The sequence below is a fragment of the Orcinus orca genome, chromosome 8 (assembly GCF_937001465.1).
Source record: "Orcinus orca chromosome 8, mOrcOrc1.1, whole genome shotgun sequence".
Classification (NCBI taxonomy): Eukaryota; Metazoa; Chordata; class Mammalia; order Artiodactyla; family Delphinidae; genus Orcinus; species Orcinus orca.
The window spans coordinates 104,401,493-104,407,855 of record NC_064566.1 but is presented as its reverse complement, the minus strand read 5'-3'; the positions used below and the strand labels follow the sequence as shown (position 1 = coordinate 104,407,855).

The window sequence follows — 6,363 nt, the reverse complement described above, 5'->3', positions numbered from 1 at the left end:
TTAGTTCTGACATGGGGAGACTGGAAGTTGGTAGGATTAAGACTTTGGAGAATTCAGCAGAAGGACTCTAGATTAAGAATAGGATAAACTAGGGGGATCCAACGGGGGCCAGAGGGTAGACTGTAGTTGACTTCTTGTGGAAAGAACGAGAATTTGTTTTCCATCTGGAGGTACTAATTGTGCAGAGTTTATACCTTCATTTATCCACTATAATTTTAGAAAAGTAGGTTTTACAGCCCCGAAGACAACGGCTTAGAGACCAGACAGAGAGCAGCACACGAGGCAAGGTGTTGAAGAGATGAGAGAGAAAGAGAGGGTATCATTAAACAGAATATGCAGAAAGCCTCCTGAACCTCAAAATAATTAACATATTTGAAGAAAAGTGCTCAACCTCAAATTGAAACTTTAGTGGGTGCACACACACGTGCGCTAAACAGCCTACAAGTACGTTACTGTCCTGACGACAAACTAGGAAGCAATGTACAAGGTAATATTGTGGAATACAGAGAGATCCAAACAAAAGAGCCTAAATTAGTCACACACGGTTTGTGGGAATGGAAACTGGTTGACATTTCTGAAGGGCCGTTTGGCATTATGTCTCAAGTTCAAAATCGATCCAGCAATCCCAATCTAGGAATTTAAACCAAGGTTGTGGTTCTCAAACATGATTGTACATATAACAACCTCCAAGGACAGCTTGTTTAAAAATTCTCAACCCATGTCTCTTCCCCTAGAGATTTGTAGGTGTGAGAATTGACATTTTGGAACAAGCAGCCCTCTTGATTTGTCTACTAACAAACAGAATGCTGAAGACATACTAAAAGTGGGAAAAGCTGTAAGCAGAAGCAAATATGTTTGTTGTAAGATTCCTTAAAATGGCAGGAAATCGGAAAATCTGTTATTTCACTTCTCTGAACCTCAGTTTCCTGTCTTTACAATAAAAGTACATACTCAGACAAAAAAGTACACACTCAATGCCACTGCTCTGAGATTAAATAAGGGCTCACTTAAAAGGCTTAGACAAAGCCTGACGCATTATTATAGATTCATAAATATTGGCTATTATGCAATGTTGAGGGTGTGGGGGGAGGCATTTAAATAACAGAATGTATAATACAATTCAATTTTTGAAACATTGTTTATATACATGTGTATATATGTACATGCAGAGTTGTCTGAAGACATGTTCAAATGTTAACAGTGATAATTCCTTGATAGTGAAATTTTGAGGGATTTACATTCCTTTCTGTAGCTTTGAGTATTGTTTGAATTGTTCTACAATTAACCTCTATCATTTTTCCTCAAAAACATTTAAGTTCAAAAGTATAAAGTGTAATTCAACAATACCTTACATGTGCAGAACACTTCCATGTACAGAAAAGTTCCAAATACCTTGCTTCATGGGAGCGTCACAAAGTCCTGTGAATGAAAAAAGGACATATCTCATCGTTTCTGTTTCACAGATGAGGAATCAGGGTAAGTGGTTTACTTGAGGACCCCATGCACAGCTAATGACTTTGCAGACCCGAGTCCAGCCCCAGGTCTTCTGAGTCCAAGTTCACCATACCTCCCACTGGACAGTGATTCCTCAATGATCTCAGTTATAATTTTCAACAACAACAAAAGCGGGGGGAGGGATTACAGTTAAACAAATGTCTATTTTTCATTTATCCTCCACATTTAAAAAAATGCCCAGCACTAGATAAAACTGAGATGTATTGAATACTGAGAAGGCTGATACGAAAACATATTAAAGTCAGGAGATACCCAAGTTAGGTCTCAGATAGTAACCCTAAGCATCTCATGTGTTCCACAGCTTTGGTTACTCTAAGTACAGACAGTCTCAATCACGTGTTAAAAGTTAACAGAAATCTCATGAGCAAGGAAACTGATTTGATAATCATGTAGAGTGTAGACTGTCAAGCGGGCTTTCTCTGAGTTCTCACAGGTTTTTCACCTCTTAGCAGTTCAGCCCGGCGCCCGACGGAGGTTTAAGGCCGAACCGCCTCGGCTTTGTTTGGAGCGACCCTGTGCTAGAGTCAGGAGCGGATTGTCAGGGAGCCGCGGTGTCTCGGCCTGCGGTGTGGCCTGCACTGCCCCCTCCCGGAAGAAAGCCAGAACTGCGTCTGTGCTGTGGAGCCACGTCTCCCACTATCAGCAGAAAAAACTCCATCACCGAAGACCGGCTTCAGCGAGGGGCCCGTAGGCTCAGAGCATCCCCTGGGCCCAGACCAGCTCCAGAGGTCCTCAGGAGGTACCATTCGATTGGTTTTCAATGCAGACGTTTAAGGAATTCCCCCATTGGCTAACAAGTTCCCCTCTTCTCCACTCCGGGGCCTCCTGGACCTCAATTCTGTGTCAGAAGTGCCACGAGTTGCTATTCTGTCCTGAAATAGTGAAGCAGATCAAGGGACACATTTTCTTTGCTGGTCCTAAACTCTAGTTTCCTTTCTCCCATGAATCTGAGTTGGCCTTCTGATTCATTTTGACAAGTCCTTACAGCAGAAGTGGCAGCTCTAGGCCTAGTGCTTCAGAGAACTGGCAATTCCACTCTTACTCTCTTGGAAGCCACATACCAGGTTGGAAGTCCAGCTACCCTGACAGACCACAAAGCTGTGAGGAAACCCAAATCAGCCACGTGGCAAGAGAGTGGCCGTGTGAAGGAGCCCTGAAGAGCCCAGCATGTGAAGGAAGCCCTTTCAGATGATCCAGCCTGAGCACATTCATGACCTCACAGCATGGAGACGATGAACTGCCCAGCCAAGTCCTGCCTGAATTCTCAGCCCATGGAATCATGAGAAATAACAAGCCCTTGGTTTTTGTTTTTAATTGGAGTATAATTGCTTTACAGTGTGTTAGTTTCTGCTGTACAATGAAGTGAATCAGCTCTATGTACACCTATATCCCCTCCCTCTTGGACCTCCCTCCCACCCCCTCCCCCATCCCACCCCCTCCCCCATCCCACCCATCTAGGTCACCACAGAGCACCGAGCTGAGCTCCCTGTGCTATACAGCAGGGTCCCACTAGCCATCTATTTCACACATGGTAGTGTATATACAGATGAACCTATTTCCATGGCAGGAATAGAGGCGCAGACACAGAGAACAGACGTGTGGACACAGGGTGGGAAGGGGAGGGTGGGACAAACTGGGAGATTAGAATCGACATATAAATAAGTGCTTGTCTTGAACCACGAAGTTCTGGGCATTTTCTTGCACAGCCATAGATAACTTGAAACACTTGGGCCTTCTGGGCGTGTTCAGGCTTGACCTCATGGATACTGTTTCCATCCTACACTGTCATGCTGCTCTGTAGTTGAATTTAGTTGTATTATGAGTGTTGTAGTTTAGTCAAGCAGTTAAGACTCAGTTCAAGGTCAGTAGTTCAGGCTGCATACTCACTTGGTGTCCTGTAAGTCAGACATCTCGTCTCTACCAGGGCCCAGCTGCAAGTTGACTGTATTTTCAAATAGAGAATCGTTGTTCACGGAACAGGCATGGCCTTGCCCTGGGGTCTCGTATGGGAGCTGGCTGGAGGTTGCATCTCTGTCTGCCAGAGATACAATAATTTTAGGTCTGCTGGATTTTACAGTGAAATTTGTGGGACAGTTTGAAATGAAGACTGGACCTCTGCCAATGCTTCTTGTATTGGTCTCCACTCAAAACTGGCGACCTAACGGGTTAGCCAGTGCTTGAGTCAGAGCAGCACGGCCAAACGTCAGATATGAAGCCCCAAAATCCAAAGAGGCCCACAAACAGCATGTCCTTCCTTTGTGGAGAGCAGTGCGAGGTGCAGCATGTGCCTCGCTTAACAGTTCCATAAAAAGGAATGAAATTGGGTCATTTGTAGAGATGTGGATGGACCTAGAGTCTGTCATACAGAGTGAAGTAAGTCAGAAAGAGAAAAAAAATACCGTATATTAACGCATATATGTGGAATCTAGAAAAATGATACAGAAGAACCAGGGCAGGAAAAGAGACACAGATGTAGAAAACAGACGTGTGGATATGGGGGCGGGGAAGGAGGGGTGGGATGAATTGGGAGATTAGGATCAACACATATACACTACCATGTGTAAAATAAATAGCTAGTGGGACCCTACTGTATAGCGCAGGGAGCTCAGCTCAGTGCTCTGTGGTGACCTAGATGGGTGGGATGCGGGAGGGGTGGGAGGGAGGTCCAAGAGGGAGGGGATGTATAATTATACATATAGTTGATTCACTTCATTGTACAGCAGAAACTAACACAACATTGTAAAGCAACTATACCGCAATAAAAACAAAAAACAAAAAAACAGTGGCTGTTCCAATATGCCCCAGACCACAGGACCCTAGAAGTTTCATTGATAGAGCAAGCACTTTTGAGCTCCCACCCTCTAGCACACATGCATCTTACCAGAGTGCCTTGTAATTCCATCTTCCAGATGCAACTAGAAAAATGTCATCAATGTCAAGGGCCAGCATGATGTTCTGTGGGAGATCAGGATGGTCAAGTCCTTCTAGACTATATGTGCTAGAGAGCAAGAGACTTGGCGAGGCTCTGAGACAGAACTGTAAAGGTCATCCTTTATTCCTCCCAGGTGAGGGCAAAATGCTTCTGCTTATCTTTTCTGATAGGAGTGGAGGTGGGGGCTTCCCTGGTGGCGCAGTGGTTGAGGGTCCGCCTGCCGATGCAGGGGACGCGGATTCGTGCCCTGATCCGGGAAGATCCCACATGCCGTGGAGCGGCTGGGCCCTTGAGCCATGGCCGCTGAGCCTGCGCGTCCGGGGCCTGTGCTCCGCAACAGGAGAGGCCACAACAGTGAGAGGCCTGCGTAATGCAAAAGAGATGGACGAAATTAACACCACCTGCTACCGGATGCGATCCAAGGGGAAGAGCCCAGCATCACTTTTGTGATATTCCTGTTATCAAGTCAAGAACACAGGGAGTATGGTTCTCATGAGGCCTCCTTGAGGACTCTTTAAGAGAATTTGTTTCAGGTGACTAAATTGATTAGCGAGAGAATGATACAAGGACTGTTGAAAGAAAATCTTAAGTGTTCTCAGAACATACACAAAAGATGACCATGTGAAGTGATTCATGTGTTGATTAGCTTGACTGTGGTAATCATTTCACAGTATAGATACAGATATAAATATTGTATATATATTAAATTAACATATTATACACTTTAAATAAATACAGGTTTGGGAGACTTCTCTGGTGGTCCAGTGGTTAAGACTCTGCACTTCCACTGCAGGGGGCACAGGTTCAACCCCTGGTCAGGGAACTAAGATCCCGCATGCCATGTGGCACAGCCAAAAAAAAAAAAATTAAATTAAAAATAAATAAATAAATACAAGTTTTACTTGTCAATTACACGTCAGTAAGGCTGGAGGAAAACTCAAGATCCTGGGCACCAGATGCATAGAAAAATAAAAGATGGGTGATGAGCATTAAGCCCATGCTTACTTGTAAAAGTAAGTCTAAATGAAGATTAAAAGGGAGAGAACATTGTGTAATGGCAATTCTATGCTCCCTAAAAATACAGTACAGCTATCTGGGGAAAGTATAGGGAAAAGCTTTCAACCTTTTAGTGATTATAACTAAATCACTTTTTAGTGAATTAGTGTTTAGTGACAAAAATATTCTATTATATAATCTAGTTGGTAGTTTCAGCGTTTTTATCCCGGGGCTGTAAACTGTGTGATGTGGAATAAAGTTTGCTTGGCCTTGTCCGTTAAAGAAGCTAGAAGTAATCACCAATCCAGGAGCAACAAGCACCCCTAGAGTATTAGTCTGCTCAGGCTGCCATTAAAAAAATAAGACCACGGACTGGGTGGCTTAAACCACAGACAATGATTTCTCACAGCTCTGGAAGCCAGAGGTCCCAGATCCAGGCGCTGGCTGATTCACTTCCCTTCCTGGCTTGTACATGGCCACCTTCCTGCTTTGTCCTCCCATAGTAGAACTCTCTGGTCATCAGACTAGGGCCCCACTCTTATGAACTCTTTTAACCTTGGTTACCTCCTAAAGGTCCTGTTGCCAAATACAGTCACATTGGGGGCTAGGGCTTCAACATATGAATTTGGGGAAGTGGGTGGACACAATTCAGACCATAGTACCTAGTATCAGATTTCAAATTGAAACACTGTTTCCCACTAAAAGAAGCTAGTACTTCTTGACAAAAACAGCTGACTTTCAGGTCTAGGGAAGGAAATGTATAAGATAAGCCTAGAACATCTTGTCTTTCTAGATAGCAAGGAAGCTATCAAATACTACTAGGATTTTGCCAAAAAGAATCAGGAACCAAAGTAAAGAGGCTTTCGCTGGTCAAAGAAAATACAATTTGGGCTTCAAAAATGAAAATAATTGCAAGTGTT

At 43.9% G+C, this 6,363-nt stretch overlaps 1 long non-coding RNA gene across 1 annotated transcript; it reads right to left on the bottom strand.

Annotated features, from left to right (window-relative positions):
* Positions 1-2,768: 2,768 nt before the first annotated feature.
* On the bottom strand, positions 2,769-4,782 carry LOC117196846 (uncharacterized). Its single transcript, XR_007478827.1, has 3 exons — positions 4,397-4,782; positions 3,403-3,550; positions 2,769-3,310 (listed from the first exon to the last, which is right to left on the bottom strand). It is a non-coding gene; the product is annotated as an uncharacterized LOC117196846 (long non-coding RNA).
* Positions 4,783-6,363: the final 1,581 nt, after the last annotated feature.